Consider the following 23,848-nt stretch of genomic DNA (forward strand, 5'->3'; position numbering starts at 1 on the left):
CATGACTCAGCCTTGTGTGGTTTGAATTTCCCATCAGCACAGGTGGAGGGAGCAGCCAGACTTTGTTGGCCTGCCCAGAGGTGGGGGCGGGGGGGGGGGCGGGGAAGCAGGGCGGGGGACAGGAAGGGGTGGGACCTGAAGGCTGTGGCCATCAAACACTGTCACCATCAAATGTCAAAACAGGGAGTCAGACTCAAGGACAGCAAATCACAGTCAAACTGAAAAGGCAAAGAGTATAAGCCAAGTAAATAAAGTAAACTTCTGGTAACTAAAGGGCAAGAAACTGTATCTTCAAAGGAGCAACAGTAAGACTGACATCGGATTTCTCAACAGAAATGATGGAAGCCAGATGATGGAATGCCATTTTTTGGCCAACCAAAATTCCACACCCAGTGAAAATGCCACTTTTAAAATGAAGGTAAGCCAATGTTTACAGCAGTGCTATCGACAATGGCCAAATTATGGAAATAGCCCAAGTGTCCATCGAATGATGAATGGATAAAGAAGGCGTGGCATAGATATGTACAATGGAATACTACTTGGCAATGAGAAAGAATGAAATCTTGCCATTTGCAACAACGTGGATGGAACTAGAGTGTATGATGCTGAGTGAAATAAGTCAGTCGGAGAAAGACAGATCTCATCTGTTTTCACTCCTGTGTGGAATTTAAGAAACACAACAGATGAAGGAATAGAGGAAGAGAAGGAAAAATAAGATAAAAACAGAGAGGGAGACAAACCATAAGAGACTCTTAAATACAGAGAACAACCTGAGGGTTGCTGTACGGGAGATGGGCAGGGGGGATGGGCTAAATGCGTGATGGGCATTAAGGAGGGCACTTGTTGGGATGAGCCCTGGGTGTCATATGTAAGAGATAAATCACTGGGTTCCACTCCTGAAGCCAAGACTACACTGTATGTTAACTAACATGAAGTTAAATAAATCAAAAATACATAAAATGAAGGTAAGGGTCACGTGGGTGGCTCAGTCTTGATTTCGACTCAGGTCATGATCTCACGGTTGGTGAGATCGAGCCCCGTCATCAGGCTCCACTGACAGCAAGGAGCCTGCTTGGGATTCTCTCTCTCTGTCTCTCCCTGGCTCGTGCACCCGCTTGCCTAATTGCGTGTATGAGCTCACTTTCAAAAATAAAAAGTAAACATAAAAAAATGACAATATATTCTTCAAGGCAAGATTTATTACTGGAGATATTTCACAATATTAAAGTACCAATTTAACAAAATGATATAAATGATATAAAAAATTGTCTTTATTGTGTGTATTAAGGTTTATTTTCTCTTAGAAGATGGGTTTCAGAGAGTTCTGCTAAGTCTTTTTTTTAAATTTTTTAATGTTGGGGCACCTGGGTGGCTCAGTTGGTTGGGCGTCCGATTTCAGCTCAGGTCGTGATCTCACGGCTTGTGAGTTCAAGCCCTGTGTCCGGCTCTGTGCTGACAGCTCAGAGCCTGGAGCCTGTTTCGGATTCTGTGTCTCCCTCTCTCTTTGCCCCTCCCCCACTCACGCTCTGTCTCTCAAAAATAAATAAACATTAAAAAATTTATTTTATTTATTTTAATTTTTTAATGTTTATTTATTTTTGAGAGAGAGACAGAGGAAGAGAGAGTGTGAGCAGCGAGGGGCAGAGAGAGAGGGAGACTCAGAATCTGAAGCAGGCTCCAGGCTCTGAACTGTCAGCACAGAGCCTGATGAGGGTCCTGAACTCACGAACTGTGAGATCGTGATCTGAGCCGAAGTCGGATGCTTAACTGACTGAGCCCCCCAGGTGCCCCAGGTTCTGCTAATTCTAAGTCAAATACAATTACTTCTTCAATGTGAAAATGGTGCCCCCACCCTGGTGTGTTTAGGGTTAAGTTATTGTTAACTTTTCTTTGAATTGTTTGGATATTCCAATAATGAGCCCTTAGTGCTTCATAGAATAGTACTTAGTTGTATCTGGAAAGTACCAGATGAAAGGCTTAATGTAAGGCAGAGCATCTATAAAGGCAATGTAAATTTAAACAGGGTATGGCAGAGCAGGCTTAAACTAAATTAGTGACATTTTTGACCCTGCACGGCCAGCCCACTAGTCCACCTGGGTCACAGCCCCCAATCCCCATCACACCCCCAGGCTAGAATTTGGTACTCTTGGACAGTACTCTAATGACCAATCTACGAAAAGCTGACTTAAAATTAGCTATAGATTGTTGTCCCATACTTGGGACAGCTGGCAGCTGGCCAGGAGCATGATTGGAGAGAAAGGACACTTTCTCTGGGAGCAACGAGTCAGTCCTCGGGGAGCTCTGTTCGAAAGTAGTTTCGGTTTAATCTCCTGATTTCTGCTTCACCACAATAAATACTCTTTTTTAAAAATTGAGGAATAATTGACATATTACATCGTATCAGTTTCAGGTGTGTAACATAATGACCTGAAATATGTATATATTACAAAATGGTTAGCACAATAAGTCTAGTTAACATCTGTCACCATATGTACTTAAAATTTTCCTTTTCGTTTTTTTAAAAATATTTATTTATTTATTTATTTATTTATTTATTTATTTATATTGAGAGAGACAGAGACAATGGGGGAGGGGCAGAGACAGAGGGAGAGAAGAATCCTGAGCGGGCTCCGTACTGTCAGACCAAAGCCTGATGCGGGGCTCGATCCCACGAACCGTGAGATCATGACCTGAACCAAAATCAAGAGTCAGATGCTTAACTGACTGAGCCACCCAGGCGCCCCCAAAATTTCCTTTTCTTGTGGTGAGAACTTTTAAAAAAAAAAAATTTTTTTTTAATGTTCATTTATTTTTGAGAGACAGAGCACAGGTTGGGGAGGGGCAGAGAGAGAGGGAGACACAGAATCCGAAACAGGCTCCAGGCTCTGAGCTGTCAGCACAGAGCCCGACGCGGGGCTCAAACTCACAAACCGTGAGATAATGACCCGAGCTGAAGTCGGACGCTCAGCCAGCTGAGCCACCCAGGTGCCCCGGTGAGAACTTTTAAGATTTACTCTCTTAGCGACTTTCAAAAATGCATACAATATTATTAACTATGGTCACCGTACGTACTACGTCCTCATGATTGATTTATTTTATAACTGAAAGTGTGTACCTTTTAATCCCCTTCACTGACTTTGCAACACCGCCCCCCCACCCCACCCCATGTCCTGCCTCCAGCAATCACCAGTCTGACCTTGTATCTATGAGCTGGATTTTTTTTCTTTTTTATATTCCACATATAAGTGAGATCAGACAGTATTTGTCTGTCTCTGACTTATTTCACTTAGCATAATGCCCTCAAGGTCCATCCATGTTGTCATAAATGGCAAGATTTCATTCTTTTTTTTTATGGCTGAATAAGATTTCACTATATATAACATCCTTATCCATTCATCCCTCATTGGACACATGTTGTTCTCAAATCTTGGCTATCGTAAATAATGACGCAATGCACAAGGAGGTGTATATATGTTTTTGAGTTGGTGTTCTCATCTTCTTCAGATAAAGTCCTAGGAGCAGACTTTTTTTTAAATTCTTTGAGGAAGCTCCATACCGTTTTCCCTAGTGGCTGCACCAATTTGCATTCCCACCAACCGTGTACAAAGTTTCTTTTTCTTTCCACACCCTTGCCAACACCTATTATTTAAAAATTTTAAATTCGTACACAGATAATGACACAGCCTCAAAATAACAAAACAGAAACTGAAAGAAAAGGAGAATCTTGAACAACATGATGGGTGAACATGAGCCAACGAAAATATACAAAGCACTGTAACCATCAACTTCCTGCTACATATTCTTTTCAAGAGCACATGGAATGTTTATAGAAATAAACCACACGCTGTGCAATAAAGCAAGTCTCAATGAATTCGAAAGGATTATCATCGTACAGATATATTCTCTGACCTCAGTGGAATTAAAGTAGAAATCAATAACAACATGCCTGGTAAATCCCTAAATGTTTGGAAATTAAGGTACACTCTTCTGAATAATGCATGAGCCAAAACATAATGGAAATTTTAAAATATATTGAGCTAACGGATAATAAAAAATGACACATTATAAACTTGTAGGATACAACTCATAGAGTTTACGAGGAAACTTATAAACTTAGGGACAAATATTAGAAAAGAAGAAGCTGAAAGTCAACGATCTGAATCAGAAAACAATTAGCAAACTATAGTCCATCAGCCAAATCTAACCTCCCCCCGAACAAATCTGGTTTTATGAACAAAGTTGTATTGGAACAGAGCAACACTCATTTGTTTCTGTATTATCTGTGGCTGCTTTTTACTATAATGCTACAATTGAATACTTGTAATGGAGACTGTACGGCCTTCAAAGTCTAAAATATTCATTATCTGGCCCTTTACTGAAAAAATGTGCTGACCTCTAATCTAAGTTTTTGGATCCAAACCTGGAAAGTGAGCAGAAAACTAACCCCAAAGAAAATAAAACAATAAAGACAGAAGCAGAAATTAATTAAAGGAAAGCCAGCATGCAGGAGAAATCAACAAATCCTAAAGTTGATTTTTTCAGATTAATAATACTGATAAATATTGATGAGAAAAAAAGGATAGAAGACACACATTTCCAATATCAAAAAGATAAGGACAAGGCACCACTATGAGAGTATAAGGCAAGCTGCTGAATGGCAAGCAATACATATATTTAAATATATGTGTGTGTGTGTGTATATATATATATATATATATATATATATATATATATATCTCCTGTAAAATACTCGTCTTCGAAATATATAGATAAATTATTAAGAAAAAGATATCTCCATTTCTTTTATTTTTTAAATGTTTTTATTTATTTTTGAGAAAGAGAGAGACACACAGAGCACAGGAAGGGGAGGGGCAGAGAGAGAGGGAGACACAGAATCCGAAGCAGGCTCCAGGCTCTGAGCTGTCAGCACAGACCCCGACGTGAGGCTCGAACTCATGAACTCCGAGATCATGACCTGAGCTGAAGTCGGACGCTTAACTGACTGAGCACCCCAGGCTTTTAAAAGGGGAAGACATCCAAATGGCCAGTATGCATACATAAAAGTGTTCAACGTCATAAACCATTAAAGAAACACAACTAAAACCATGGGTTACCAGATACATCCACCAGAATGGCTAAAATGTAAAAAGTGATCGTATAAAGTGTTGGCGAGGCTATGGAGAAATTGAAATTCTCTTAAACAGCTGATGGGAGCGTAAATTGGTACAAATAATTTGGAAAACTGTTTAATAGAATCTACGAAAGCACACCGTAAGATCAAGCTGTTCGCTCCTAAGTATCGACCCAACAGAAATTTGTACGTACGGGCACCAACAGACATTGTCAGGAGTATTTATGGCAGCCTTAACCAGGTGGCCCCAAACTGTGAAAGCACATCTTTCAACCGGAGAAGAGATATACAAGCGTTGGGGTGGTATAGCCAAACAATAGAATACAGAACAGTAGGAAGAAATAATCAACTATGGCTCTACACAGCTACCTAGATGAGTCTCACACATGACGGCAAGTGAAGGAAGCCAGATACCAAAAGAGAACACACGGTATGTTTTCATGTATACAAGATTCAGAAGCTAGCAAAACTGAATCTATGGTGACAGAAGTCTGAATAGTGGTTCCCTTTCGTGGCAGATAATGATTGGGAGCAGGCATGGGGGAGACATCTGGGCATCACTTATGCTCTGTATCTTGGGATGAGTGGTGGTTCCAAGGGGGTATGCATTATTTTGTAAAACTTCATAAAGCCGTGTATTTAAGGCATGTGAAAGTGCTGGGCATATGTTTTTTCTCCCATAAAAGTCTGCCAGAAAAGAAATTCAATTCTTAGAAAGGTAGGGTAGTGCTGAAAGAGAAAGATCTGGAGTGGATAGCCCTAGTTCAAATTCTTCCTTGGCCATTTACAACCTGTCTGTCCTTAGACCATAGAGCCTCTCTGCACCTCAGTTTCCTCATCTGTAAAATGGGGATAATACTAGCGTCTAGGCCTAAGGTTATTCTGAGGACTCATGAGTTGTTGATCCACGCAAAATATTTACGATAGTGCAAAATACCTAGCAATATCTCAATAAATATTCCTTTCTCGTTGGTGGTGTTATTATCTTTGTTATTTATCTGATCTGGAGGGCCACACAAAGTTGGGGTGAAAAACGAAGACCCTCATAGGTTTGAGCTCCGCATCAGGCTCTGTGCTGACAGCTCAGAGCCTGAAGCCTGCTTCGGACGCTGTGTCTCTCTCTTTCTGCCTGCCCGCCCCCACCCGCCCCCGCTCACTCAGTCTGTCTCTCTCTCAAAAATAAATAAATGTTAAAAAAAATTTTTTTTAAAGCAAAGACCTATACTCTTGGGCATTTGTTCCAGAAAAATGAAAACTTACGTTCATACAGACACCTGTACACAAATGTTCATAGCAGCCTCGTTCATGATAGGTAGAATCTAGAAAGTAGATGAAAGTTCCTCCACTTTCCGTGGATGAATATGAATTTGGGGCACCCCCACCTCATGGACCAGCGCTCTGCAGTGAATAGGAACAAGCCGAGGAGGTACATAACAACTTGGGTGAATCTCAAGGAAATCCAGCGGAGTGAGAAAAGCCAACCCCCAATGCATATAAATGTATGTTCCCATTTGCAGAACATTCTCGAAAGGACAAAACTAGAGAGGAGAACAGAGTTAGTGGTTGAAGGGGTTAGGGATGGGGTTGGGGGTAGGAACGAGTGGTCATGTTTGGGTAACATGATGGGTCATTCTGGTGATGGAGCCAGACTTTATCTTGACTGGGGGTAAATGCACAGACCTGCACATGTGCTATAATTGCACAGAACTACACACACACACACACACACACACACACACGTAAAACTGAGGAAATCTAGATAAAATTGGTGGATTACATCCATGTCAATGTTCTGGTTGCAACACCTTACACTCGTTTTGCAAGATGTTACCACTAGGGAAGACTGGATAAAGGGTCACGAGATCTCTTTGTATTATTATTATTATTTAATTGCTTTAATGTTTATTTCTTTTTGACAAAGACAGAGCGTGAGGGGGGCAGGGGCAGAGAGAGAGAGGGAGACACCGAATCCGAAGCAGGCTCCAGGCTCCGAGCTGTCAGCACACAGCCCCACCGGGGACTCAAACTCACAAACTGTGAGATCATGACCTGAGCCGAGGTTGGACGCTTAACCCAGATGCCCCTGTAATATTTTTTTTTACAACTGTATGTGAATCTACAGTGACCTCTGATGTCTGTCAGCCAAGCTGTGATGTCCTGCCTCCATCACCCACCAGCTGGGTGGCTTTGGGCAGGTAAACTCCCCAAAGCCTCAGTTTCCCCATCTGCTAAGTGGAGACAGTCATAGCCAGTCACAGTCACCCCCTAGCATTGTGGTAAAGATGGAGTCACTGAGCACAGCGTCTCAAACAACGAATCCTCAACAAACGCCACCTTGCGTAAAATTATCGTTGTTATAAATGAGACGCGTGGGACCAACAGATGAACTGATTTGCCCCAGGTCACCCCCCAATGGGCCACGATTCTGGTCTCTGAAGCTGGGCTCCATTTGGTCACAGGGGAGAGGATCAAAAGTGGGAAATCTGGGGGTGGACACACTGGTTTTCTCCTCCTGACTCTGTGTGTGTGTGTGTGTGTTGGGGGAGGGGAGAATTAGGAAAGGGGAGGAGGTGTGTCGGGAGACAAATAGAGGAAGGGGTCAGAGAGCAGGCACCAAAAAATTGCTAAGAAAATCAAAGGGCCGCTGGGAAACAATAGCTTAAGGGGCTATTGTTCTCCTGCCCAAATCCTCTGGCTTGGGCTGAATAGATTCCCCAGCCATGCACTCCCCTCCCACCAGGGTGCATGCAGGGGTCATCTGGGTTCAAGGATGTGACGGCTGCTCAGGACAGCAAAAAGCACTGCACAAATGTTTGTTGTTGTTGATGATGATGAGGACGACGACAACGATTTTGGTAACTGTTGGTTGAAAGGACCCCGTGGCACCATTTCGCATTCGCTACTGCCCTAGCTGGTCCCAATCTGGGCAACTGTCACTCTTCTTGGGACTCCTGTTCCAGCTCCAGGTAAAAAGAAAAAGAGAAGACAGTCCATCCAGGATGCCGACACACGAGCTCCCGCCTCTTCCGGGGAAAGTCGTGCAGAAACAACACAGCAGGTGGATTGTTTTCGACATGGCTGCTTCCTCTCAGATCTTCCTGTGCCTCAATTTCCTCGCCTGGAAAAGATGCTCTTCCCCGACAACCATGCACTGAGCACCTGCCATGCCTCCGGCTTGGTGCCAGGCTCGCTGCAAAGAGTCACATGTCCTTACGGCCCGGTGGTCACATGCCACAAGACACAGGAAGGCTGTGCGGTGTCTGCTAAGGATTCCAGAAACGTCGGGAGCCACAGGGGGAATGCACCCAGAAGGAAATGCAGAAAATCACAAGCCACCCCTGTGGGAACTTGTATGGACTCCATTTGCCAAAGCCAACCTTTGAAGACTTACCTTCTCGTGCTGCTCATTCGGATGGAACCAAATCGCTTCTCCGTGAGCCCATAGCTACTCAGAAACGTAGTAGCACCAAAAGGGGCAACAGAATAGAAGTCTCTGAGTCTAGCTTCATTTTCCAGAATGGGAAACTGAGAAGCAGAGAGGGGCGGAGACCTCGGTGGGGACACACAGCATTACCGGTAGCCCCAGGACTCCCCACCCCTCTCCTGATATCCTTCCTGTTGCACATCTTTCCCCCGTTGCTATGAGAAAGTCACGATTCAACCAACATTGGTGAGTGTCCTCCCTCCATCGGGGAGGAGGGTAATTGAGGCACGGTTACAGACAGAAGGTGCTCTGGAGAAGCTCACAGCTTAGCAGGGGCTTGGCCAAAGTAGGTTGTGCTTCCTTAAAAGCCACAACAGTAGAATGGTGGGAGGTGACGTCCCCCCTTCTCGTGGGGCCGGGGCTGGAGTGGATGGGACCATTCTAGGGGCCAGCTACCCTAGGGGAAGTGCAAGGACTTGCAGGCTGCTAAGAAGACTTTCCAACGAAAATGTTGGAGACCCGGAAAAGTCATTTTTGGCTCCCCACGAGAAAAGCAAACTGCAAAGTCAAAACGAGTGAATGTTTAATTAAATGTCTGCAGAAGGTAGCACCGTGTCAACATCATTAACCTGCTAAATTAATTATTCCTAAAAGTTTCATTACATGGGAAAATGATTTGGATGTTCTCACTTGGCAAGAATTTCCCAGTGTGCCCAACCAGTCCTAAGAAATCGCAACCGTTTGTAAATTAGGGCCTGGCAGCCAAGTAAAAGCAAAATTAAAAATATGAAAACTCCTTCCAAAATAATGTAATAAAAAGGCTATATGTAATGTTTGTGACGTTCACTCTTCTTAAGAGTTTGCCCTGACAAGGGCCGGGCCCACCAAAACAGAGGTCCCTAACCTCATCGCCTACAAGTTACCGAAACTTGGTACCTTAACTAGCTCAGGGCTGGCCTCAGACCTGCCTGCCAGAAATCCTGGGACAAGTCACTTAGCAACTTTGAGCTTCGGCTTTTCCCCTTCTGAAATACCCAGGGGAATAATCCCAGTTGCTGGGAGCAGGGAGGAATGCAAAACCCTCCAGGGCCAGGCAGAGAGAGAGGAGTGGGTCTTGGCCGGGCATTATCTTACTAGCTTGGCACGCAAAATTTAAGAGGGTGCAAAAAAAAAAAAAAAAAAAAAAACCCTCAGTATCCAAGATAAATAATATTTTAATGCATTTTTTTTTAAGTAAAGTAAGTGGGGAGGAAAAAAGGCAGATGAGCAAAACACCAAATCTAAAAGCATGATCTGTCAGGGACTCTGGAGCCAGCCAGCCTGGCGGCACCGTTTCTGCCTCTGGAATCTGGAGCCTCAGTCCATGCCTGGGTTCCTATCTCTGTGCCACGGGGCTAACCATCCCACCCAGCTGGCAGGGTTACGGGACACGACGGAAATGGGTTCCTAAGAGCTAAAGGATTTAGAAGAGCGCCTAGCCACTAGGCGCTTGAAGTCTATTACGGTGCTAAGAACGTGTGGGAACTTCTCACATTGTAGGAGAAACCCCAGGTCGCACAGTCACAAACACAAATTGCGTTGGCGCCGGGACCGGGCAAAGGTGCGTTCGGGTTGCGGCCGGAGTGGCCTGCGCTTCAGTCCGGGGACAGCGCACCGGGCCCGGGGAGTGGGGCCTGGAGAGGCGCGGGGAGCCGGCAGGTGCGCGGAGGGCGCGGAGGGTGGGACGAGGCGGGGCGCCGGGGGCCCGGGCGCAGCGAGGCATCCGGGGCGCGGGGGGCCGGGGTGCGGAGAACCAAACGGGGCGCCGGGGGTCGCTGCGCGGGGAAACGGACGGGGCGCTGGGGGGCCAGATGTGGCTCGGGGAGCCATCCGGGGCGCAGGGCGCCAAGGGAGCGGGGGACCAGACGTGGCGCGGGGAGCCAGGAGGAGAGCGGGGGACCAGGAAGGACGCTGGGGACCAGGCGGTGCGCGAGGAACCTGGCGGGGAGCCGGGCGGACGCCGGGGCGCGGGGTTGACGCGTCTTCCCGGGACCCCGCCGCGCGCCCGTCTCCGCCTGTGTCGCGCCCTCGAGGCCAGGCGGCCGAGCGCCCTTCGTCTGCCCTGCGGCGCCTCTCGGCGGCGCTGCCTCTTGATCCCGCGGCCCAGCTCGCCCCCCGCCCGGCCCCCGCCTCACTTCGAAGTGTGCGCGGCCGTCCCGCTCCGGAGGCGGCCCGGTGGGGTCCGCCCCTGCCCCGCCGCGCCCGACATCGAGGGGCCGCGGTTGACCCGGCGGCGGCGGCCGCGGCGGGAGGTGGGGGGACGCCCTCCCCGGAGCCGCGGCACCGAAACGCTGCTGGTCGATTTCAGTCAAGCCGGGCGCGGACCATCTTCCGTCCTGAGACTGAGCAGAGGTTCCCCAGTGGGAGTAGATCACCGCACAAACCCTGGCCTGGGCCTGGCTGGATAGGCAGGGACCTCACAGTTTCAGGGCAGCTGATGTGTGTATGTGGTGTGAGGTGTGTGTATAGTGTGTGTGTGTGTGTGTGTGTGTGTGTGTGCGCGCGCGCGTGCGTGTGTGTGTTGGGGCACGGGCTTACTGTTCTTTCTCAATGGAGACACGATGGAGCGGAGAGGTGTGGGGCCCAAGCCAGCACCCACGCCCCTCAACGTTTCCAGCCTTTTCCAGCCTTTTCCCAACACACTGACCTTCTCTGGGCTCCTCCATCTTTCACATCACCCCCAATGCTATTCCGTCCCCCGGAAAGCCTCTTCCCTCTGTTTGCTACCTACTGAGCTCTCATCTCCCCTGAGGCCCCGCCGGCCTCGCCCAGAAGGCCTCTGCCTTCCGCCCTTTCTTGGTTCAGCACAGGAGCCCTGGAGCCAGAGTCAGCCGCGCGCGCGGAGTCCTAGCCGCGCCCTGCCAGCGGGGCCGGAGGGAGGGTAGGGATTGGGTGGGCGATGCGTTGGACCAGGTTCCCCAGATGCGGACCCTGGGGAGAGTTAGTGGGCTAGGGATTTATGAAGGAAGTGGTCCCAGGAGAAAGCAGTAGGGGAGTGGAGGAAGCGGAACAGAGCGGAGGAAGAGGGCAGGCAGGACTCAAGGTCAGGTGAAGTCCGGGTCTCAGCCCGATTCTGCCGGGAGACAAGGAAGATGAACCCTCCCGCTCTCCTACCGGCGCATCAGTCTCTGGCTACTTGGGGGGGGGGGGGGGCTGCGCCAGCGGGGGCAGGGCTGGGACAGACGCGTCCTTCTAGGAACTACCTTGGCTGTCACTGCCAGCGGGGAAGTGTCCTCAGCAGTTCAAGGTAGTCCTCGGCAGTGTGACTCTTTAAGCGCGGAGCACACAGAAGCTTGGCTGGGGGGGCACACAGAGCCAGTAAAGGGCATCTGGGGAGGGGGGCTCTGGGCAGAGCACCCTCAGCCTCCACCCCAGCGGCTCACAGCTGGTGAGCCACGCCACCGCCCGGAAAAACACTGTATCATTGCGGTTTTTAAGGTTTATTTATTTAGTTTGAGAGACAGAGAGGGAGAGCACGAGCGGGGAAGGGGCAGAGAGAGGGAGAGAGAATCCCAAGCAGACTCCGTGTCATCAGCCCAGAGCCCCACACGGGGCTTGATCTCATGAACCGTGAGATCGCGGCCTGAGCCAAAATCAAGGGTCAGACGCTCCACAGACTGAGCCACCCTGGCATCCCTATGTTGTTCTTTTTATTTCTGTGTCTGCCTCATCCAGCAAACAACTGGCTCCTTGCTATCCAGGGTGGTACTTTATTCCTCATAGTATCACCGGCCCCGGCACGTAGTAGGTGCTCAGTAAAGGTTGTTGAATGTCACGTGAATGATGCTAGACAGCGATGAGAAAGACTGGAAGGCAGGGTCGTGTTTCAGAGCTCAGCTCTGGAGTTAGACTGCCCTGAAGGGAACTGAGTGACCTTGAGTTACCTGGCTTCTGTGAGCCTCAGTTTCCTCATCCGAAAACAAGAAGGTAACAGGAGAAGCCTGGAGCCTCTTCCTGAAAACCATTAGGACAGATGCTTCAGAATTCTGTTTCCCTGTTTACAGAAACATAGTACACTCTTGCTACATACACCTCCGGCAGGGGCCGGGACAGCACCCTGTAGTCAACCAAATACTATAATGTGTCTGCAAAGAATCATGTGCATGATCACAGAAAGTAGGAAAAACAAGGGACCGCAAATAACCTCACACGAGTTCTGGTAAGATTTTGCCACCAGGGGCACCTGGGTGGCTCAGTCGGTTGGGCGGCCGACTTCGGCTCAGGTCATGATCTCGCAGCTCGTGGGTTCGAGCCCCGCGTTGCGGTCTGTGCTGACAGCTCAGAGCCTGGGGCCTGCTTCGGATTCTGCGTCTCCCTTTCTCTCTCTGCCCCTCCCCTGCTCGCACGCTGTCTCTCTTTCTGAAAAATAAATAAACATTAAAGAAAAATTAAAAAAAAAAGATTTTGCCACCAAATAAATTTGTGGATGATGATTTTGTTGTTGCTGACAATGTAGTTATAGTTATGTTGTTGGTTTGGTTTTAGTTACCAAAAAAACCTGCCTGTTTTCACGGCATTTTGAATTTGGGAGTTACAATTGGGGTATTGAGGACCTGAGTTTAATTGAGAGTGGGGTTATAAAGAGTATTTGAGAGGGGAGCCTGGGTGGCTCAGTCGGTTGAGCGTCCGACTTCAGCTCAGGTCATGATCTCACGGTCCGCGGGTTCGAGCCCCGCGTCGGGCTCTGGGCTGATGGCTCAGAGCCTGGAGCCTGCTTCCGGTTCTGTGTCTCCCTCTCTCTCTGCCCCTCCCCTGTTCATGCTCTGTCTCTCTCTGTCTCAAAAATAAATAAACTTTTTTAAAAAAAGAGTATTTGAGAAAGCCAATGGTAAGCATTTTAGCACGGTGCTCAATATACAGTAAGCCCTGGATAGCTATTATTAGGTGTTACTGGTGATATCATCATTATCATTGGAAAGAATAAACTATCACTGGAAAGAGAAGACTCTAGAGGACCATATTCTATACTCTTAACCACACCAGTCTTAATACATTTCAACAAACATTCATTGAACATCTACCACCCATCCGGCCCTGTGCCCACACTATGGATTATGATTGGTCACTTACTTATTGAGTAGATTGCAAGCTCTTTGAGGGAAGAGCTGTTATCTCGTTTTCCATTTTCTTTCTTAGTATCCAGCACAGAGCCTAGCACAGAGCCTCAATACATATCTGATGAATGGATGAGGAAGGACTTTTCTCAGGGAGTTGGAATTCACAACCTAGTAGGAAAAGCGGACAGTGTATTAAATAAATAAAAAGAAGCCGCTAAGTATGAAACTAGCAGCTGGGAGAAAAATGATGAATTAAATTTGGGGTCAAGTTTAGGGATCAAACAAAGTTTCACAGAGTCAAAACGCTTTGACGTGGAGGGATTTATGAAGTCTTAGGAAATTTTCAAGCAGAAGGCACAGTATGCGCAAAACCAAAGAGGTGTGAAAGAACCAGGCAGGTTCTGGGAATGGGGTCCTTCGGGCTCCAACAACAAATAGTAACCTGAGGAAAATTAGTAATGACATAATGATTTCAGGGAGGACCAAAGACACGGCTGCTTTTTGGGGCTTTCGAAAAAGGCAGAGCTACGGCCTACGATAATGGATAGGTACAACTTTTCCACAGCTACAAAGAGGGTTGGTCTACCCTATTCCCCAAACCTTGCAGCCATGTGCGGGTTCCAGACCATTCAGCCCTCGAGGCAGCGTGATGCTGCAGGAGGAGAGACAGGAGCCTAAGCAGTGGGCCCGCGCCTGCGCTCTGTGGACGTCAGCAGAAGTCCAGGTTCTGGCTCTTACTGGCTGCATGCCCTTGGACAGGCACCCGCCTCTGAACCTCAGTGTCCCCACAATACTTACTGAGCATTGCCTGTGTGCTGACCTTTTTTTCTAGGTACTTAGGACACAGTAGTGAGTGAAACAAAGATCCTTGTCTTCAAGAACCTGAGTTCAGTGAAAGAAAAAAATAAATAAACATTATAGGTAAGTGGAGTGTGTAGTATGCCAAAAAAGCACTACATTTAGGATGTCTATTACAAAAAAAGGAAGAAGGAAACAGAAGATAAGAAGCGTTGGCGAGAACGTAGGGTAGGAACCCTTGTGCACTGTTGGTGGGAATGCAAAGCGGTGTGTAGGAAACAGTCCAGTGGCTCCTCAAAAAGCTGAACACAGACTGACCGTCTGATCCAGCAGTTTCATTTTAGGGTAAATACCTAAAATAATTCAAAGAGGGGTTTGCAACGTAGTTGCGTAACCATGTTCATAGCAGCCTAACTCGTCAAACCCAGCAGATGGAGGCAAACCAAATGTCGCTGAACATGAATGGATAAACGAAACGTGGTTGGCCCATCCATACAATGGAATATTATTCAGGCTGAAGAAGGAAGGAAATTCTGACACCTGTTACAACATGGGGAACCTCGAAGACACTGTGCTGAGTGAAATGAGTCCGTCACAAGAGGACAAATAGCATATGGTTCCACTTACAGGAGGGACCTAGAGTCATCGCATGTATAGAGGCAGAAAGTCGATGGCGATCACCAGGGGTTGGGCAGGAGAGCAGGGAATGGGAAAGTGAGTGTTGAATAGGGACAGAGTTTCAATTTTGCGAGACAAGGTTGCGTATGGTAGTGATGGTTACGTAACAACGTGACTGTACTTAACGCTACTGAAAAGCTGGTTTTCAGAGCACAGACGAGAGCTTGTTGTCTCCTCCACTGGTGTGCTCGAAGGTCTGTGAGGCCCATTCTCAAGCCTGCCACACATCCCTTAGAATGCAGTAAGCCGTGGCCCAGTGTGGGGCACGGGGACCCCAGGAGAGCGCCATGTGTGAAGGCCACCCAGTGTGAGTGTTGGGGCTCTGGCTGGATGAGAAAGGCCTCCACCAAAAGGGGGAAGCTCAGTGCCAAGGGTTGGATCCAGGGTGTGAAGGGTAACCCTGTGGAGATGCCAGAGCCCAAGCAGGGAGACGGTCCATGCAGGGAGAATGCCTACCACCAGGTAGCAGAGCCTCGGTGGAGTGAAAAAACATCCTTGAAAGCGAAGGAGTGGCCATGGAGAGGAGGATTCTTTATACACAAGGGGATTGATCAGAGAGGCAAACAATACTAAAGGGAGAAAGATTTCTCACTGTTGGAGAATCAAGTTGTAGATATGGGAAGATTCCTGTGGGTTGCATCGTAGTTCGAGGTGTCGATGTAGTTCGAGGTGTTGAAGTATGGTTTTCAATAGCTACTTAGATACAGAAATAGTCACAGTTGACCCTTGAAAAACGCAGGGGTCAGGGGCGCTAACCTTCCCCCTCTGCCGCCTAGTTGAAAACTCCGTGTGTAACTTTTGTCTCCCCCCAAACTTAACTACTAATAGCCTACTGTTGACTGGAAGACTTACTAACAACATAAACAATTAACACATATTTTGTAAGCTATACGCATTATATACCGTATTCTTATACTAAAGTAGCTAGAAAAAAGAAGATGTTAAGAAAATCATAAGGAAAATACATTTATGAGTACTGTACTATATTTATTAAAAAAAAAAAACAAATGGGGACATTTGGGTGGCTCAGTCGGTTAAGCCTCTGACTTCAGCTCAGGTCATGATCTCATGGTTTGTGGGTTCGAGGCCCGCATCGGGCTCTGTGCTGACAGCTCAGAGCCTGGAGCCTGCTTCGGATTCTGTGTCTCCCTCTCTCTCTGCCCCTCCCCCTTCACGCTCTGTCTCTCTCTCCTTCAAAAGTAAATAAACATCAAAAAGAATTTTTAAAGATTAAACTAAAAATAAATCACGTATTTAAAAACAAAAAACAAAAAACAAAAAACGGCTGTCAGTGGACCCTCACAGTTCAAGCCCACGTTGTTCAAGGATCAACAGTAAATATAGTGAAATATGTCTGCATACCCGTGTTTGTTATACACACGTATTCCATGCCGCTAAGAGAATGTGAAAGTAATAATACTCCAAAAGCAGTAGACATACGAAACACCCAGATTTTGGCTTCTAAATACCATTTTCAACAAAAGGAAGCAGGGACCCTTGGAGAAATGGGTGATTCCAGGGAGGTGGACTCTGTTTTGTTTTTCCTTCCACCCAGGGCCTGATGGTTGGTCAGTGTGGAGCTCTCTGTAAACCCCCCATCACGGCGTGTGGTCACAGTTACTCCTCAGGAAGTGGGAAGATTTGTAAGAAATACATCCTTGACCAGGTCATGCGATTGACCACCCAAGACCAGGAGCTAGAGATTCCAAGCGGTGAAAGATCAGGAAGATAGAACACAGCCTCTGCCTGGAGCGCAGAGAGGGAAAACCCTGGTGACAGAGGCTGGGTTCCCCCAAGCTTCCTCTTTGGTGCCAGCCACTGTGGCCTTCTTCATCTAAGACTTCCCCGGCCCCTGGGGGCTCAGCTAAGTCTCACAGGGGTGGTGTTTTCCCCTCCAGCTCCGGCTCAGTCATTGCTTCAAAGGTCTTCCTGGAGGGGCGCCTGGGTGGCTCAGTTGGTTAAGCTTCGGACTCTTGGTTTCGGCTCAGGTTGTATCTCACAGTTTGTGAGTTCAAGCCCCACGTCAGGCTCCGTGCTAACAGTGCAGAGCCTGCTTGGGATTCTCTCTTTCTCTCTCTGACCCTTCCTCACTTCTCTCTCTGTCTCTCAAAAATAAATAAATAAACTTAACAAAAAAAAAAAAAAAAAAAAAAAAAACTTCCTGGAGATGGGCTTTCTCTCTTGGCCAAGGTGGCCGATGCCACTTGGCATTCTCCAGTCCCCAGACTGTTGGCTCCATCCTGAGAACACAAAGCAGTCTTAAAATGTGACTTTTCGTTTCTTGATTTTGCTCATCTATAAATGTACACCATAAGCAAGATTCCATCTCCCCCAATCCAATCCCTTCCTTAGCACCTAAGTACCTTCAGAGCATTAACACCAACAACAAAAAGATGCTTTTCCCCTAGAGCAACTGGAAACATTTGATATCCTTTTAGCCATTGAGAATGGATAGGGTGCAGAGCTTATAAAATAAGTACATGTCACATTTTAAAAATAGTCCTTGTGGGGCGCCTGGGTGGCTCAGTCGGTTAAGCGTCCGACTTCGGCTCAGGTCACGATCTCATGGTCCGTGAGTTCGAGCCCCACGTCGGGCTCTGTGCCGACAGCTCAGAGCCTGGAGCCTGCTTCGGATTCTGCGTCTCCCTCTCTCTCTGACCCTTCCCTGTTCATGCTCTGTCTCTCTCTGTCTCAAAAATAAATAAACATTTAAAAAAATAAAATAAAATAATAAAAAAATTAAAAAGTGAGCAGAAAGTACAGAGTTCCTTATGCCCCCTTAATCCCCTCCACTTTCCCCTGTTATTAATATCTTGCATTCATGTGGTATGCTAATTGACGCATGAATATAGATGCATTATTATTAACTAAAGTCTACAGTTTACATTAGGGTTCGCTCTTGGTGTTGGACATTCCATGGGTTTGAACAAATGTATAATGACATGTACCCATCATGATAGTATCACACAGAGTAGTTTCAGTGCCCTCAACAGCCCCTGTGCTCCACCTGCTCCCCCCCCCCCCCAACCCCTGTCAACCACTCATCTCCTTCCTGCCTCCATAGTTTTCCAGAATGTCACGTAGCTGGAATCACAGCAGCTCAGCCTTTGCAGATTGGTTTCTTGCACTTGGTAATGTGCATTTAAGGTTCCTTTGGGTCTTTTTGTGCCTTGATAGTTTGTTTCTTTGCAGTGCTGAATAATATCCCATTGTCTGGGATGGACCGTTTCTTTTTCCATTCACGTACCGAAGGACGTCTTGGTTGCTTCCATTTTTAGCAATTTTTGAAAACAATCTTTTTGAATGTGTCTTTATTTATTTTGACAGAGAGAGTGTGTGTGCAAGCGGGGGAAGGGCAGAGAAAGGCAGAGAGAGAATCCTGAGCGGGTTCCTCACTGTCCGTGCAGAGCCGGACACAGGGCTCGATCCCACAAGCTGTGAGATCATGACCCGAGCCAACATCAAGAGTGTGACGCCGAACCGACTGAGCCACCCAGGCGCCCCCCCCAATTTTAGTGATCTTGAACAAAGCTGCTATAAGCATCTGCAGGCTTTTGCGTGGACATAAATTTTCAGCACTTCTGGATAAACACCAAGAAGCACGAATGCTGGGTCATGTGGTAAGAGGGTGCGCGTTTTTGTAAGAAGCCGCCAAACTGTCCTCCTAAACGGCTCCACGGTCTTGCGTTCCCTCCAGTGATAAACACAAGTTCCTTTCTACTCCTTTTTATTTCGTCTGTTAACTCCTCTGTTCCCCACCACTGTTCACCGTCCCCAGACCAGGAGCTACCTGAGCCCAGCGGCCGCGTCGTTGTCCCTGTCCTCAGTGCTCGGTGTGCTGGAATGGTCATGAAATGAATTATTTGTTGAACTTTTTAATTACAGGGCAATCCCTCAAAAGAAGGGTATGTTCTTCTAGATGCTACTTTGGCAGCGGGGGGGGGGGGGGGGCGGGGGGCGGGGGAGGACTTAAAGACGTATGATGTTGTAGCCTGTGGAAGACCGGACCTCTGTTCTGTATTCTGGGGATACCTTAGCTCCACCATGCTACTAAAATCACGTTAAAGTAGTGTTGGGAACTGGAGTCTGATCATAGCGTTCAAGTAACTTACGCTTCACGCTCTTTTCCTTTTTCTTTTTGAACTTTAGATCATTACTGGTTTGCTGAAAAACTATTAAGTAATTGACCACCGTGACCAAGGCGGTCACACTTCCCACCTCTCACCTGGATGCCACAACAGTTCCCTAACACGTTTCGGCACCACGAATCCTTTTGCAACCCAAATCTGTTCCCGTTACACCCCCCAGGCCAGAATGAACCCCATCTGGGCCCCTGCTGCCTCCCCAGTGAAGCCCCAACCAGTGTCACCTGGGGCCCTACCGCAGTATGGCTTCTTTAAGTCTCTAAAGGTGGCACTCACCTCCATTCACACACTCCCCCCCACTAAGAAACTTGGCCCGTGTTGCACCCTCCTACCATCCTGCTGGCACAGAGGTGGGCAAGACAAGCCCCCAGTCTTCTGGGAGTTCTGTCTAGTCTAGCAGAGAAGATAGACACCTGAGCAGATAAGGCCAGCAAAGAGTAATAAGCTGGAACACAAAGACGCACTGGGGACCACAGGTGTCCCAGGAAGACTCCGAACCCACCTTTGAATGGGGAACGCAAGACAGATCAGACCCCCATTCAACAAATGTCAGCTTTCCCCTCTCTGTGGGAGGAAGAATCCTCCCCGCTGGACTTGGCCTTCTGACTGACAACGGAGTATGAGCAGTCGCCATGCTAGCAGAACCTGTGAATGTGCTCGCCTCCTTCGGTCTCCTGCTTTTCGGCCCCACCGCGAGGAGAACGTCCATCAAGCAGGAGCTGTTCCTTCAGGCGGGGGCCTGGAATGAGACACATAAGCAGACCCGAACCCACATCCTGGACCAGAGCCTCTTCCGCCAACCTGTTGTGAGCACGAAATAAATGTTATTGCTACCTGGGGGTTTGTGATAGTCAGGATTCTCCAAAGAAACAGAATTAGTTAGGATACAGCTATATGTAGATACAGACGTAGATACAGATGAGAGATTCATTATAGGAATTGGCTCACGTGGTCATGGAGGTGAGAAGTCCCAAAATTTGCTACCTGCAAGCGGGACAACCGAGAAAGCTGGTGGGGTCATTCAGTCCGAGTCCAAAGGCCTGAGAACTTGGGAGCTGCTGGTGTAAGTTCTGGACTTCTAAGACCCAAGACCCAGGAGCTCCAAGAGCTGGAAAGATGGACCTCCCAACTCAAGAAGAGAGGGTAAGAACTCGGTCTTCCTTTGCTTTTGTTTTTTTAAGTTTATTTATTTATTTTTGAGAGAAGGAGAGAGAGAGAGAGAGAGAGAGAGAGAGAGAGAGAGAGAGAGAGAGAGTCCCAAGCAGGCTCCATGCTGTCAGCAGACCCTGACATGGGGCTCGAACCCACAAACCATGAGGCCACATCAAGAGTCGGACGCTCAACCGACTGAGCCACCCAGGCGCCCCCTTCCTTTGCCTGTCTGTTCTATTCAGGCCTTCAGTGGATTGGATGGTGCCTGCCCGCATCGGTGAGGGCAGATCTTTACTCCGTCTACCCAATCAAATGGTAATTTCTTCCAGAGACACCCTCACAGACACATCTAGAAATAATGTTTTACCGGCTATCTGGCATCTCTGAGCCCGGTCAAATTGACACACAAAATTAGCCATCCTGGGGCTGTTTGTTACACAGCATCATCAGCCATTGTGACCAGTACAGAAACCTTCCTAGGGAATGAGGATGGCAGGAAGCGGTATCCAGTTGAAGGTGAAGGAGGGAGTGAGGAGTTTAGGAGAAAACCTGGTCTAGAGCACAGAACTGCAAGTACATTGAATAATTTTCATAACTGACACAGGGTGACTCAACAACTCACTACCAATGAAGGGCACATGAATCAGAAGGCAGGCTTAAGCTGGTAATGATCAATGTGGTAATCACCCTTAGTATCTAAACCCCCTACTTCTTCCTGGTGATGGCTCATTGCTGGTAGGCCAGTCATGAGTACCCCGTCCCCTAGATTTGTAGCGAGGGAGCTTCCATGTGATCTGGTTCTGGCACTGGAGACCTAATCAGAAATCTTCTCACGGGTTTCTTGGGGGAATCTTTCTCTTTCCTGATAAAAGAAATCAGATGTGGTTAGCGTAGTCTTTCCTTTTCTCTTGGCTTAAACAAGGATGCGATTGCTAGAGTTACAGCAGCCCCCTTGTATCCATGAGGGAATGGCCAAAACATTTCAGAGACATTGGCCCCATTATCTCTGAGCTGCTGAACCAATGCCTTTAACTACTGTAGACATTTTACTATATGAGGAAAATACCTCTCATCTCTGTTTAAGCTACGATAAGGAGGGGTTTGTGTTAAGTATTATGTTCTGTATTTTCTTAGCTAATAAATAGTTAGAGACATTTACCATAAGTCTGGCACTGTGCTAAGCATTGTATAGCCATTGGGCCACTTAATCTTTGTTTAAAAAAAAAAAAATACGAGAAAGTGGTATTATTGCCAAACTAGAATTTACCCAAAGGCTCGATCTGCTAAATCTCTACTACTCAATTCTATCCAGACTCCTGAGTGCAAAGCCTAGTCCATTGGCACTCACCCCAACATGGGAAAACACAAAGTTTTACTCTACTTACGTATGGTCTGGACAAGAAAGTGCCTTGAGAAACAGAATTGGACCCAAGTTCGCCATCTCCCTCCAATAACAAGGGAGAAAGTTAAGAGTTGAAGCTGGAGACAGATTTGAGGATCTTGGGGTTCTGGGGTAAGCACCGCATTTCTGAGCTCAATGCAGTTTATGAGCAGATAACTGGGATGAACAGAAGGATTCCCCAAAGGATTCTTGAGGATTCTTCAAACCTTTCTAGATCCTGAGGGTAGCCAGCCACCTTCTCTAGAAGGTGGAGAGGGTCAGGTATTACAGCGGAGAGGGTCAGGTATTACATTGAAAGATCTCTTTGTCACAGTTAGCTAACTGATAACAGTTTAAAACAAATCTCCCCTTAGTTCTGCTATTATCATCTGCCATTTCACCAGTAAGGTTTTCACCTGTGTTAACGAGCAGACACGCGGGGGGGGGGGGGGGGCAGTTTAAGAAGGGGACGAATACTATCAATCATTCACTCCCTTGTGTGGATTAATCTGCTTCCGTCTTCTTTCTAATACTTAGGCAAAAAATTGTCAAAGAATGAAAGTTTTATTAGGGGATGCTGAAGAAACGTTGCAAAGTGAGTAAATCTGGGTATGAATGAGCTGTATTCACGGAGGAGTATTCCGAATCCTATGGGTGGGCTTCTCAGAGCTGTACCCAGGTGTGTGCATGCAAACACACACACACACACACACACACACACACACACACACACACTTTAGGAGACGCAGAGCTTCTGAGGTCCTCTGGGGTAGCAAACAAGATTCAGAAGTTCAAGGAGCTAGAACAAGGGGACTAATGTAGCAAGGCCAAGTTTAATAAGGGCAGGTGTCAGATGCTGAACATTTGTCCAGAACTGCCCCACACAGGGAGGCGATGGGGGAGGCAAGGCTTAACAGCATCACATGCAACAGAGGCAGGGGCACCTGTGGTCTCCAGCTCTTGTGAGTCAGGAGCAGGCATGGCAGCCAAAAACATTAACGAGCTCCTGAGCCACTTTCATACAAGAACGGTCTTCAGCCCGGGAGACCCAAGAGGCCCATGTGCCAGACCACACCTGAAGTCTGGGGCTCAGTTCCGTGAAGAGACACGGGCGCATGGTGACCGGACAAAAAGCCACGCCATGGGCGAGGGAACGGGGAGAAGGCAGGGCAGAGGTGGGGGCCTCAAAGGAGCAAGAAGGTTGGCAGCCGCTAGAGAGCAGTGAGTGGGTCTGATTCATCTTGGTATTCCTGGTGCTGGGTCCAGAACCAGGGACACATCGGGGGCTGTGTAAGTATTTGCTCAGTGAACAAACTGGGGCATCCCCAAATGCGAAGGGCTTTCCCAGAAAGGAGAGAGCTCCTCATGCATGGGAGTATCTGTGTACAACATGGGAGTCCCTCGTTGGAGATCTTCCAGGAGAGACCCAAGCATCCAACGAGGGCTTAGGAACAGGTGCCAAATTCTTCGTTAGGCTAGATGTTAAAGCCCTCCCCACGTCTGCCTCTAGACGTTTATTTCTCTTTTAGTACTGATTTCCAAGGAGAAGGGAGGGAGGAAAGGCAGAAGGAATATGGAAGAAGCTGCATCTGTGTGTCTCCAGAACACTCATTATTTTCCAGAAGGCGTGTTTCCTGTCTCTGTGGGTAGAAGCCTTTCTTCCCTGACACCTGCGTCCATTCGTTTTGTACCACTTTGTCCCCAAGAGGTACAGAGTCCTCGCCGAACCTCACCTGTCAATAAACACTGGTTGAATGAATGAATGAACGAATGAATGAATCCTGGGTTCTTTAGGCTCTGTCGGGGCTGTGTTTTCTACCCTGGCATGTATTTCTTACAATATTCTCAGGTAGAGTTTGTTTATATTATTCCCTTGGAGGAAAAAGGAAGGCAGATGGGGGGGGAGGGTTGATGGAGGGACCTTCTGGAGAAGAAAAAACTACCCTTGTGGGTCTCAGAAATGTCTGGAGCTTTATGCCTGAAGCTGAAACACGAGGCCCTGTTTACTTTTTCTTTTCTATAAACAGCTATAGGTTTCCTAAA

The sequence above is a fragment of the Panthera onca genome, chromosome B1, assembly GCF_046562875.1.
Source record: "Panthera onca isolate mPanOnc1 chromosome B1, mPanOnc1 haplotype 2, whole genome shotgun sequence".
Classification (NCBI taxonomy): Eukaryota; Metazoa; Chordata; class Mammalia; order Carnivora; family Felidae; genus Panthera; species Panthera onca.